This window comes from Oxyura jamaicensis, chromosome 7, assembly GCF_011077185.1.
Source record: "Oxyura jamaicensis isolate SHBP4307 breed ruddy duck chromosome 7, BPBGC_Ojam_1.0, whole genome shotgun sequence".
NCBI classification, from domain to species: domain Eukaryota; kingdom Metazoa; phylum Chordata; class Aves; order Anseriformes; family Anatidae; genus Oxyura; species Oxyura jamaicensis.
The window spans coordinates 15,672,779-15,685,480 of record NC_048899.1 but is presented as its reverse complement, the minus strand read 5'-3'; the positions used below and the strand labels follow the sequence as shown (position 1 = coordinate 15,685,480).

General features: G+C 51.5%; 1 long non-coding RNA gene across 2 annotated transcripts in view; it reads right to left on the bottom strand.

Annotated features, from left to right (window-relative positions):
- LOC118169746 overlaps window positions 1–12,702 on the bottom strand; it is a 36,437-nt gene that overhangs the window by 9,614 nt on the left and 14,121 nt on the right. Inside the window, exon 3 of one of the 2 annotated variants that reach the window (XR_004752254.1) lies at window positions 7,707–8,227. The exons of the other annotated variant lie outside the window; for it this stretch is intronic. This is a non-coding gene — a long non-coding RNA (uncharacterized LOC118169746). Of the gene's footprint in view, window positions 1–7,706; window positions 8,228–12,702 lie in introns of those variants that run through there. 2 annotated transcript variants of the gene reach the window in all.

Here is a 12,702-nt window from a genome sequence, read left to right as displayed (position 1 = left end):
AGTCCCACTGACTTCCCAGGTTGCTGAGGGGTGAGTTACAAGGGTTATGCATGCTAAAAAAAAAAATAAATTGCAAAGTGTCCAGTTGCCATATTGACATAGGAAAACCCTATGTTTGGCTGGAGCCAAAGTGTGGCTTGGATGAGTGAAGCAACCTCTTGCTCTTAGCTTGAATTACATCTTTCCAGAAAACAAAACCAAAAAACCACCAAACCCTCAGAGGAAAATTCTTGGGATGGAGAATCTCTGTCTAAAGGGGTTAAAAGTTGAGCAACACTGTGAATGACCAAAAGCAAGATTTTATAATGGGAAATGCCAGTGAAAAACAGTAGCCAGAATTATTACCAGCCTAGCCCATAATAACAGCTTGTGCTGTGCAGAAATGTAACCAGCCATGCTGAGCTAATTGTTGGTAAAGCCCCAGAAGCTGCAGTTAGCCCCGGCAGGACTCCACACATGGGTGGGACAAGGCAGGCACCTCCTGCTCTGGAGCTGGGTGCTGCAGGATGCGGCCACGGGTGCAGGACGCTCCAGGGCCCTTTGGGGAATGCTGGCGCTTCACTGAGTTTGGCATAAGAGAGACAGTGCTTCAACTCTCCCCTTCTTTCCCACATTTTTGTCAGTCTTGCTTCACCGGGGGACCAAATGGTCAGTAATTAAAGCAGGAGAGGAAGATCTCGTGAAGTGTCCCCTCGCCGTGCGATGTGTTAGCTACGCCCAGTCGTGGCTTCCCGCTGTCCCCGAGGCTTGGCAGCTTGCTCGCCGTGTGGTGCTGCCCAATCTCACCACCAAACAGAGGAAGGTGGCAAAGTGCATCAGCTCAGAGCGTGCCCCCACTCTCCCCCCCGGTGGGGTCCTGTCCAGGGACTTCTTCTTGGGCTGGTGCAGGCCTCCAAAGCACTTAGCTAAATGGCAGCCGCTTCTTCAGGGGAATTTCTTCAGAGAAAAAATCCTGTACCAGAGCCAGGCACCACCGACGTGTGATTGATAGCAAGTGGTGGGGTCTGCAGGCACCAGCAGGGGGGGAGAAACGCTCTTTCACTCCCACACATTTTTGGCACAAGCACTGGCAGCTCTTTCGAAGCTTTTCCTGAAAGCTGGCTGTCTTGCAGGATTAAAAAATAATGCTGCGTCAACAGATGTGCCCGCCCTGAGCAGGTGAAGCCGCAGTGAGACAGGGAGCGAGTGAGAGCTGCAAGGAGCCGCGGCAGAGCAGAAATTAAAAGCTGCTGCCACCCAGTCATCCTCGGGCACATGCAAGGGAAGGGCTGTTGCGAGCTCACTCGGAGTCCTTTCCCCCAGGTTTTCCTGCCAGAGATGATCTCTTTTTCCTTTTCTCATTTTGGAGATTAATTGGATAAGAAGAACTGAAAGCAGAAAAACACCCACCCCAAAAACAAGAGGGTTTCTGTGCTCTGGGCAGCCTTCCCCATCCCTGCTTGTCCTTGTCCCCATGCCTGCCCACCCACCCACTCACTCCTGCAGCCCGCACATCCCAGACGGGACATAGGGATCAGCAGAGGAGGTGGCACCAACACCACCACCAAGCCCAGCCGCTCGGCTGGGGTGCCCACTGCCCGCCCCGCGCTTCCTCACGCCGCCGTGCCTGCGTCTGACGGGCTCGTTAGCGGTGACTGACGTTTCGGGGGTTTTCAGGGCACTTCGGGGGAAGCGCAGAGAGTGGGAAGAGGAATATGTTGACAACTTTTTCACATAAGCCTTTCCCGCCCCCTCATTTTTCAGTCAGCTGTGGAACGAGTCCAAATATCTGGGATTTTAATGAAATTAAAAGCAGTCGGACCCAAAACCCTTTGAAAAGCGCCAGAAAATCCGCAAACGACCATTTCCCTCCCATCCTGCCCCCAAACCACGTGGGAAGGGTGGCTGAGAGCACCTGGCGGTGGCATGGTGTGGCTGCCCCGTCCTCGCCCCCATCCCCACGCCGCCAGGGGTGTGAGGTTTGGGGTGAGCATCTCCCCCCCCCTGCAGCCAGCTGCCAGGTCCTGCGGGAGGGGCGTTGAGTCCAAAGGGACTCAAGAAAACTTGCCACAGGGAAATAAAGCTCTTTGTATTAATAAATAGCTAAAAATGGAAAGCCACGGGGAACAACGTTGGGACAAAGGCCCAGGAGGAATCGTTCTCCTATCCCCCAAGCTGTGAGGCCTGGGCACTCCCGCCCACATTCTGCCCCTGCACTCCAGGCTTCTGTGGGCTTTAGGGCACGGGCAGACTGACGGGTAGCTTGCCTGGACCCACACAAAGGACATGTCCAGCAACAACTATTTATCTATTTTAGCTTGATGGAAGTGAAGAAAGCCATTTATGTGAGTCATGCGATAAAGGTACAGCTGAAGGCAGTTGCGAGTTGCTGCTGGATATGGGTACAGCAGCACCCACACGTGCAACTTCCACCTCCGCTCCTCAAAGCCTCTTGGCCTTTGCACTAGTCTAAGCATCGCTGCTGGCGGCAGCTCCGGCATTACCCGATGTACGATGCAAACTGGTGCACAGTAAATACCTAACGAGCATGCTGGATTTGCCTTGGAAACGGCAACCAAAATTACCTGTGTGGCTGGGAGTCACTCTTACATTGTCACTGCCGTGGCTGCTCACGCTGCGCAGAGCCGGCACGTCCCCGCTTCCGAAAGGCATTCTTATTTCCTGCTAACCTGCAAAGGTGCAATCCCGACACAGCTGGAGCTCTGCCTCGTACGAGATATTGAAATCTCAGCCTGCGAATACATACAGCCTGTATTTTCCCTGGGTGTCCTGCTTAGCCTTTAGGCTTCCTGGGCTTTGAATTGACTCAGCCTTGAGAGTGGGAGTTTTAAGAGAGAAATAGCAGGCTGAAAGCAAAAGAGCAGCCTGCGCTGACAAACCATTTGATTTAAGGAGAACGTGGGGAGTACTGAGGGGAGAAGGCAAAGCCTCTGCTTTGTGAGCTGAGCATCAGCAGCCAGCAGCAGCACGTGGTTAGCATGGATCCCGATACCTACCACCCTCAATTTAAGATTATTAATGTTCCTTAACCTAAACGAGAATGGATGGGAGGATTTTCCCCCAGCACGGATTAGTCAGTCAGGAGAAAACCAAAATTCAGCAGAAATCCTCTTAGTCGTTTCTATTGGGGTGAGATTTTCACATCTGAATCTCAGCTGCCAATTTGCATGGATAATCTCAGATTAGTTTTAGTCTGTGGTTTATTTTTTTGTTTTGCTGCTTTTCCCCCCTCCTAAGTAAGCGCACTTTTGCAGTCACAAAGGCGAAGAACAGCTCTTTTGGAGAACGGCTGCGACATCTAAATAACAATGATAGCAAAGTCCATCTAAACATGAGCAGCTCGGTGCTTCTGCCCCCCCCCCCCCATCACTATGCATTATTCATAACAGGACCAAATGTGTCCGCTCCCTGTGCAATTACCAGGAGAACGTACTCAAAGACATGTGCGAGTGCCTCGCAGTGAAACGAGCTGTGCAAGCACTGATTTTTTGCAAGGCACTGCTACAAAACCTGCAGGTTGGACCCCGAGGCTGCGCCTGACTTGACCCCCGGCAGCTCTCGCTGTGCAAGAGCGTGGTCGTTGCTTTGTGTGCGTACAATACACGGCTGTTTGGCACACGCTGGTGGAAAAACGCGGTTTGCATCGATTAGCCTTTCTTACAGAAATGCCTGGGGCTGAATGACAGGGCATCGGCAAGGTGTTTGAGACTCCAGTGTGTCACTCAAAGCCAGGTGTCACCAAGGTTTCCTGCACTGCCACCACAGCTGCCCTGTCCTGGTCCTCTCCAGCACAGGAGCCTTGAGGAAGATCATCTGCTCTTCTGATTGCCTTCTTGATCCTTTCTGATCCTTCCTGATCCTTCCTTCCATGTAGGTTGCCCTAAGCTGCAAGGATCCTTGGACTGAAACCTTTTAGCATGTATGTACAAGCACACTGCTCAGACACAGACCTCAGCGAGGGGGCTGCAGACAGGTTTATCATGATGCAGAGCTTGAGGGCTTTTGTGAAGCTGATAAATGCAGATGCTGGAACTTCTCTGGGTGGTGGATTGATGCTCACAAGTGCCACCAAGGAAGGGACTGAAATGAGAAGGAACAGCAAAGCCCTTGTCGTGCCTCCTGCACAGGGCTTTGGTGTGTTTTAGGCAGCCACTTGGATCAGGAAATGGCTCTGCAATTTAGTGAATGCTTGTGATATATGCACTTCCTGCATTGCTTTGGGTGGTAAGGCATCCCTTCCAGTTATCCTTGGCTGGGAAGTCTGACACGAGCAAAGATCTGGTGTGGTTTCCGTGCAGATCCTTAATGTAGACATGCTGCAGCACTGCAAAGGGAATTGACTTCAACGCAAATTAAGGAGGGCCTTAAGTGCTTTGTTGAACAGCAGCCGAGCTCTTTGGTAATGAACAACAGCGACAAAAGAAATAAAGAAACAAGACATGGTAGTCTAATGTGGCTGCAGCAGGATAACTGTTGTGATGTGTGCTGGGGGGTGAGATGACACATGAACACCATCCATCGCCACGCGTTGCTGCGGTCTTTCACCAGTGACTAGCTGAAAAACCTCGAAGACTTGGCAATTAAACACCTCTAATTGAAACAGAACAATGGCAAGTTTAAACACACAGGTTTAAAAGCACGTTTTTAAAATCACACAGAAACAAAGTCGTGTATGTGCTTTGCCTCAAGAGTGGATTGTGTAGAGGTGGATGGAATTGTTCCTGCACAGCAGTGAGGCTGCACGTAGAGGCAGCAAACACATGCTGCTTCAGTGGGCTGCACTTGCCCTGGACACCATCATGCTGAAAGAGAGGGGGATGAAATTCTGCGCTGGGAGATGCTGAGGATGCTGGCAGCAGTGCTGGTGTCCCCCGTGACAGGCACCCAGCTCTGTGCCGGGCAGGAGCCGCTGGCAAATAGAGGATGTAATTTATTAATATACTTCCATAATTCCTTTCATTTATGAGAGCCCCAAGACACGCTGCAGCAGATAATCCCACTGATCAGCTGAATCAAAGCTTTGCAAGCAAAGATTGCACACTGCGCCGGGAGCAGCGCAATACAAAATCAATGTGCTGGATGAGCGCTTGCTACATCAAGTATCCAAGGGTGCTGCTGCTTCAGAGTCCTGGTCCTCGTCCAATTTCCAGGCAAGTGACAACCAAAGATCAGCTGTGTTGCTGGTTTTTGTTGCTAATTAACTGCTGGCCGTGGGCTGGACGACACTTGAGGTGTAAAAGATGCAGCCCGAGCCCTGGGGAGACCCCACACAGCCACAGCCCTGCGGGGGTCCCACCAGCACCCTTGGTCTCCCCCTCTAACCCCTTATGGCAGCAGCGATGCTCCGTGGTGGGGAAGAGCTTTGGGGTAAGAGGCTGCACCCACTGCCGAGGCTGCCGCCTCCTGACAGAGGCTGTTGCAGATAGGAAACATCCTGGTTTTGCTCTCAACAAAAAAAGGCCACTGGAGGACTTTTTTTTTAACCTGCCAAGTAAAAGCCTTATAGCTAATATTAATAGGTTTTATCCGATGAAAACATTGCTTTCATCAGGCAGGGAAGGGCTTCCACCTCTCCCCACATTAAACATTTGAGGAGATGATGTTTTAATTTTTTTAAGCTGTCATTGATTTTTTGGAAGCAAAAACGGACATGATCAAGCAGAAAAAATCCATTTCGTTGTACACCAATTTTCATTTGGGAAAGCATTTCACCAGACAGATCTCAGTTTGGTCTCCTAGCACGCTCCCTGCCCCACTCTTCCACGGGGCAGAGCCTTACTGGAGACTGACAAACACACCAAATGAGTGAAGTTGCTTTAACAGTAATTGGAACCTTTATATTCCTTCCCAGACAGTGTTGTCCAGCTGCTTTCCTCTGTGCACCACCGCAGGTCAGCCCGAACCACCGCCGCAGCAGGGAGCTGTTGGTGGAAACCCGTGCGCAGCCGGCTGGGGACCAGCAGCAGCACGGAGCGGGGAGCGATGCCCCGTGCACCTTCCCTCCCCACCAGCTCCCCTTTTTTGTGCAGCCAGCCCTATTTATGAGCAAGTCCGGGGCTGGCTCGGCATCCTGCCACCAGCCCAACGCCTCTGCCTGAATCGCTGGATGCGTTTTGCAATAGTCTCCACTTTGTACCACCTCGAGGAAAACGAGGAAAAGGTGAGGAGTAACGAAACCGGCTCCTGCATTGTTCCCTTCCAAAGGAGATAGCAAAGCTGCTGCTCCAGTCCGCAGGGGCACCATCTGCCATGAGTCAGCAAGCAGCCAGATTTACTGCCGATTGATTAAATTAGCATTTGTTACAAGCCAGGGACGGGAGGAAGGGGGGAGAAATCCTCTTCGCAGCTCCTGAATTATTTATGCCCTGGAAGCCTTCGCCGTGCTCAGGGCAAGCACAGGCTGTAAGGTCCCCCGCATGGGGACAGGCTGGGACCTTGCGGTGCCCCGAGTTCCCTGAACGAGTTCAGCCTTCGGGGTGGTTCGGTGGCCGTGGGTCCATCACATCCCATGGGAGCTGCACCGCTCCAGAGGGCATTTTGCTCCCCTTATTTTGGCAACAGGCTCTGCTTTCCCCAGCATGGCCTGATGGATGGAAGGGAAGCGCCGCTGTAGTTTTAATGCCCTGCACCCACCAGGTCTTTATTTAATTGTGCGAGAGTGACTGCAAGTTCCTGCGATGAGGGGAAGGCAGCGCTGGCTTTGCTCTGCTCTGCTGGCAGGAAGCCAGGCGTGGGGAAAACAAAGCCGAATTCCCACCAATTTGATGTGAGATTTTTTTTTCCTAGGCACTGATGATTAATCTGGATGGAGTTGGCTGGGTGCCCTGCGATTTCGGTGCAGCCAGCCCCCGCGTGCAGCGCCTGAGACACAAGGCACCCAGCCCGGGACACGGTGGGTCCTCCTGCAGTGGCTGCCGGGCTTAGCTTGTGCGTGGCTGGGAGGATGAGAAAAGGCGGTGGTGCCGAGAAATGTGCCGTGAGGGCAAGCTGCTGAGCGGGCGGAATGTGCTGCACGAGCAAATCTATGCAAATCTGGGTGCACGAACAGCCCTGGGAGCAAGGAGCGGGACCGCAGGTCTTTTGTTCTCGTTGCTTGCGCCTGATTTAAGAGCAAGCCAGACCTGACACAAGACAATAGCGCTGACCACAATGTCCATTTATTTGCAGAGTTGGCAGCTGGCCTGAGTAAGAAATAAGGAAACGCTTCCCTTTTTCTCCTATAGACCAATATCCTACACAAAAACACCATCAGGATGTATTTCCTTTTTTCTGGCTGACCATGTGTGAGCCTCACAGCCCCTCACAGGGGTGAGCAGAGCGCTGCTGTCCCGGGGTAGGAGACAGCCAGCAGGCCTGTCCTAGAAAATAAATTTAGGTATTTAAACTTGTTACAGTCAGCCATCAGATATTCACAGCAAGAGATAAACGAGGAGAGGAGGGGCAATCTGACTGCACAAGGGCTGAAAAGGGAAATAACTTTTTACAGCCAGCCAATTAAGTTATAAATCTGGTTGCATACAGGATTTATTTAATTTGCTCTCTGGAAGTAAGTGAGGGGGAGGCTGCGAGCAAGGCAGGGAGGCATGCAGCTGGTCAGGCTTTGGGAAGCAGCATCAGCATCCCGTGGGAGCAGAGCCCAGTCCTACAGGCACCTGGGGAGCAAATGGGGCACATGGGGTGACCACAGCAGTCCCTCTAGCCTCAGGTTTGCAATGGAATGGCTTGAAATTTTGCAAGGAAAAACCCATGTCCTCAGGGGATATGAAAAGACTAGCCTGGCCAAGGCAAAATCCTGGTGCAGGAGGCTTTGTGAGAGCCAAGCCTGGGTGGCTGCAGGGCAGCTCCTGCCCGGGGCTGTGTGGCGACGGGGCCCAGGAGCAGACCATGCATCTTCCAGCTGCTGCCAGCGGCTCCGGACACCAGCAGACACAAAGATGGTTCCCCTGTGTCAACCCTGGTGCCCCTCATCATCCCTTCATGTCAAGGACACAGCTTTTTTCCTGCAAAGGTCATGGCGCATCTCCTCAATGCGGTGCATCCACAATGACCAACGGGTGCCCGGAGCCCCTTTCCCAGCCTGTCCATACAAATTCCAGGATAACACCATATTGTCAAGCTCCTGCTTTTCGGAGTCACGGGCTGGAGGCACGCCAAGGTGAGCACAGCTGCTGATGAAGTTTCCAGTCATATTCTATTTTAATGTTGAGATCCTCCATTTGTTCGGTTCCTAAAGATGACCCACAAAGGAAAGTAAAATTTGGGGTCATGCCCAGTGTTCACTTCCCTGTGCTAAATAAAAAGACCTGGAAGTATGTGTATTTATAAAGCTACTTTTGTGCATTATAAATTTGGATCCTTGCTTAACTCAAGACCCTAGGGTGGCAAAACAACTCATAAAAGGTTCAGTAACAAAAATGATAGCTATGTGAGCTGAGTGGAAGAGAGGTGACCAGAGCAGGCTGTTTACTATCTGGTGTTCCTCTTTGTTTTGTTATTAACATCCACATAACTTCCATGACCAACTGACATTTTGAATAAAAAGCCTTTGTGAAAGTACCAGCATCCCTCCCCCTGCATAGCCTTCACTTCCCTGATCCATTTTCCATAGCCTCACCCTCCATCTGCTTCAGCAAAACACATCGACTATCACTCCCATGAGCTAAAACAGCAAACAGGAAAAATCTATAATATTTCCTTGCCATGTCCCCACCTTTTCCAGCCCTTGCTGTTGGGCCAAGGCTAGTGCTGGTCCTCAGACATTTGCATCTGTGTTGGCTGTGATGGGAGCCCCAGTATACAGGGACGACAAAAGCAGGGAAGGGGCTGAGAATACTGCTTCGATCCAATGGTACTGAGGCACACCACAACACAATCCTGTGAAATAAGGTGGCCAAATCCTCACAGCAACTCCCCTAACATCCACGTCTCCCTTCAGCGTGTCCCCCTGCCACCTGTCTCACCTGGGACAGGCAGTCTTTGTGGCGATCTGCATGCCCATCAGCCTCCTGGTCCCATATCCCAAGTTATTGTCTGTGGAAGTTACCAAAATAAATAACCATACTTCTGGTAATCATAACCAATCCTATAAATAAATACATAACAAAGAAAAGGAATGAAGCCTTTCCTAGTCCTTTGCTACCTAATTCATGCCAAATCCCATCTCTGCTTCTTAAATACAGAACATATACAACAGTCAGGTGCTGCTCAGGGATGAGAAGAAAATAGAGAAGGGCAGGGGGAATGCCTGGTTGGTGACCATCAGAGAGGGCAGGAGGTGCAGTTTCTGCAGGTTTGCTGAACCCACCGCTTGTCCTGGGTACCCACATCTCATGGCAGAGAGATCCTGGGAAGGCAAAGGGACAGCAACATGTACATTAGTGGGTGCTGGGGCAAACGCAGATGCTCCAGACCTTTGTTTGCATTTTGTTATCTCCCAGCTCCTTCCCACTCACCCTCTGCCATCCCAGGGCTGCTCTCTGAACCCACCAAAGGTGCTTTTTAGGTCTTAACGCTAATTTTAGCAAAGGTTCTACATTACACTGGGGATTTCGCTAGTGTCTCTGTCAAAGCTGCCTTTGAAAGTTTTGCCACTCCTGCTCACTAATAATTTATTGCTTGGCTTCTGCTTGGCTTCCTACTGCTCTCCGGGCTCCACCAGTCTCCCTCCTGGTTCACTCATCTTCAGCCTCGTGCAGGTTTGGGAGCAGGAACCAGTTAACACTTGACTTCTTCCCCTGAAGGCCGTATCTAGGAGGCATCAGGAGATCAGAAGGAAACCAAGTCCCGGAGCCAGATGTCTCACTTGGCTGTCTTTGTGCCTGGGGACGCCCGGCCCCTCTTCCCGCCCCACACCCACCCCCAGGGGCTGCTTTCCCTGCTGATAATCCATTATCTGCATTTAATGCCTCGCTGACGTCCTTCCCTTTGTCTGGTGGCGAAACCCTGACCAGATGTGAGGCTTCTTCTCTTACTAATGGCAAATCCTTTTGCAATAGCTTGTTGGAAGATGCAGAAACTGTTTTCATGAAGTGAAAATTGAAACACTGGAGACATTTTCCTTCTGCAGGCCTCACAAAGGAGCAGGTTTTGTTTGACATCGTTTCTATTTTTTTTTTTCCAGAAAAAAATCTGTAGAACCGTGGCTCAGAAGATGGGTTTGTTTTGTCAGTGCTCTCGCTGCTAAACATCTCCCCTGCTGTCCAGACGTAGCTCCTGTTTCTCTCATGTTACGTTTCACTTCGGAAAAAAAAAAAAAAACAGGCAGTGGAAGGTGTCCCACCTGGACAGCACGGGTTTGCAAGATGCCCCAGGCCTTTCCTGGGCAGCTTGGGGACCAGGACAAAAGCCTGCCCTGGGGAAGGAGAGGACAGGTAGTGCAACGAGCCCCTGCCCTGCTGAGGTGTTGCTGGAGGCTTTGGTCTGGCAGTTGGGCCTTGTGTGCTGGGACCTACATCACCTTTCTTGACGAGGTGGTAAAAAGAGATCCTGGGCCACAGGAGCACTGAGCGCGGCCAGCAAGACTGGGAAAGAACTGTCCTCCTCACCAAATGCTCGCTCCCATCACTACAGATGTGCCTATCTACGTTTTTCCTTCAGAAGCAAGCATTCTTTTCTGCAGCTAGTCAGAAAGTCCGAAAAACGCCAGCCTGAAATGTGTCATCTCCTGTTCGATGAACTGTCACTGAACCCAGATAAGAAGAAAAAAAGAGCTGCAGGGACATGCCTGGGTTTGTGGTGGGCCTGCCCAGAGCCAGGGTTTGAGGAGCCTCCCAGATTTATTCACAACATTCTTCCAGTTCAGGGGAAATGCAGCCAGTTTTCAAGTTTCGGTCTAATTCAGGAGGATTTTTTGCTTTTCATTTCTGGGTACAGTGACATACCCTGTGAACTGGAAAGCCCGTGCACTGGCAAAGGTTTGTGTTAGGGCTGTAGAAGTTCTTGCGTCCTGTTGCTTGGGATAAAGAAGTTGATAAACCTATCTGATACCCCAGGTATTCCAAACAATGGATAGAAAACAACAAATGCAGACACACAAGGCTGTGTGAGCAGAAACCAAACTGTGTTGCCTGAGAGATTTAATGGGAGTTGGTACGGCAAACGCATGGGATTAGGACCATGGCAAGGTACAGGGAAGGAAAAGCAGGCAGACAGAAAAGCTGCAAGGGACAGCTGCCAGGGAAGCAAGGGAAGAAACAAAGTGGAAAGGTGTGGGACCATGTACCAGCAAAAGGAGTCCTGCAGCTGTGAGCAGAGAAGTTTTCTCCGTGTGATTTCCCAGGCATGAGGAAGCAGGTCTTTGGGAAAGTGGAGGTTGGCAGCAGAGACACTTCCCCTTGCCTTCATTGCCCCTTTCTAATGAGAGCAGCCTGCCCAGCACCGCCTTTTCTGCTCTGTGCACACCAAGGAGAGGTGGTGATACACGGAGTGACTGGCTTTGATGAAGCCATGCCTTTAGCTGCTGCGTGCAATGTTTCCTTCTCACACAACACGTGGCATAGCTTCTGCAACTGGCTCTGGCCAGGCTGGTATGGGTGGGAAACCAAGGCTGAACGTACATAAAATACCTAACCATGGGATACAGCTGACAGATAAACAGCTCTCTTACACCAGGGTCTTTCTGGAGGAACAGCAGATCTCCTGTGCATCCAGGAAAGAGCTTATTCAGAGTGTTGGCTTCCTTGGAGGAGATGCAGTTGTCCAGACTTTGTCAATTATTTCTCCTTGCTGCCTGTTAGCACAGCAATGCCTGCCATACTGTGATCAAGCAAACCAGGGCCTGCAGGAAGTTTCCTTTGCTGCTATCCACACAGCTGTTTCTCTTGTAATTCCTACATCTTCACCATGACATTTTGTGTTTTCCAGTCCAACGACTCAAAGCGCCTCAGCTGCATCAGTGGGATGCTCGTCACTGCCTCTGGTGACGCTGGAATGCCATCCTCAGCCACTGGACAAGGCAGGGCACAAGGCGTGGGCAGCTGCCATTTTCAGCAGCCTGCCACTCGCTGCTTCACTCAGCACACGCCCTTCTCTCCGTTGTGCACGACACAAGGGGTTTCTTGTTCTGGGAAGAAGCCCCATTATTTCCACAGAGAAACTGCCCAGGGGACCGTGCTGTGTGCTCCGGGAAGGTGCCTCTGCTCCTGCCCTCTGAGGTAGGTACTGAGCAGCCCTGCAAGAAGTCCTAGGTGCTGAGAGCTGAAATCCTTTCCATGTCTGAAGCTGAGCCCAGCAATGGGATGGGCTCCAGGGTGCATGGACAAGGGCTGGAAGTTTCCAAGGGGGTGCTCCAGCTCCTGCAGGCTTCCCAGCCACCAGCTGCACTTCCCTGCTTGATAATTGAAGCAAACTCCCCAGCCCAGGGCGAAGGCACTAATTGCAAACAAACACTACCTCTGTCGGAGCAGCTCCTGAGCAGGGGAACAGAAATTGGGGGGTCTGCAGACAAAAGGGCCGGTGCTGGCATATGGCTGTCGGGACAGCCCATGCAAAGCTCCCCACTAGCGAAGCTTCGTTCGCTCATGGCCTGGAACCCACCAGGCAAGCAGGGGATGGATCCGGTGTGGCTGGCCAGCCATGGGGAAGGACGGCATCGTCACCACGCCGGGGGGAAACGCTCAGCCCACTTATCCTTCGACACTCACCTACAATTTTCCCTTTCAATCTCACTCCAATCTGGCTGCTCCCACATGAGTTACTAATATA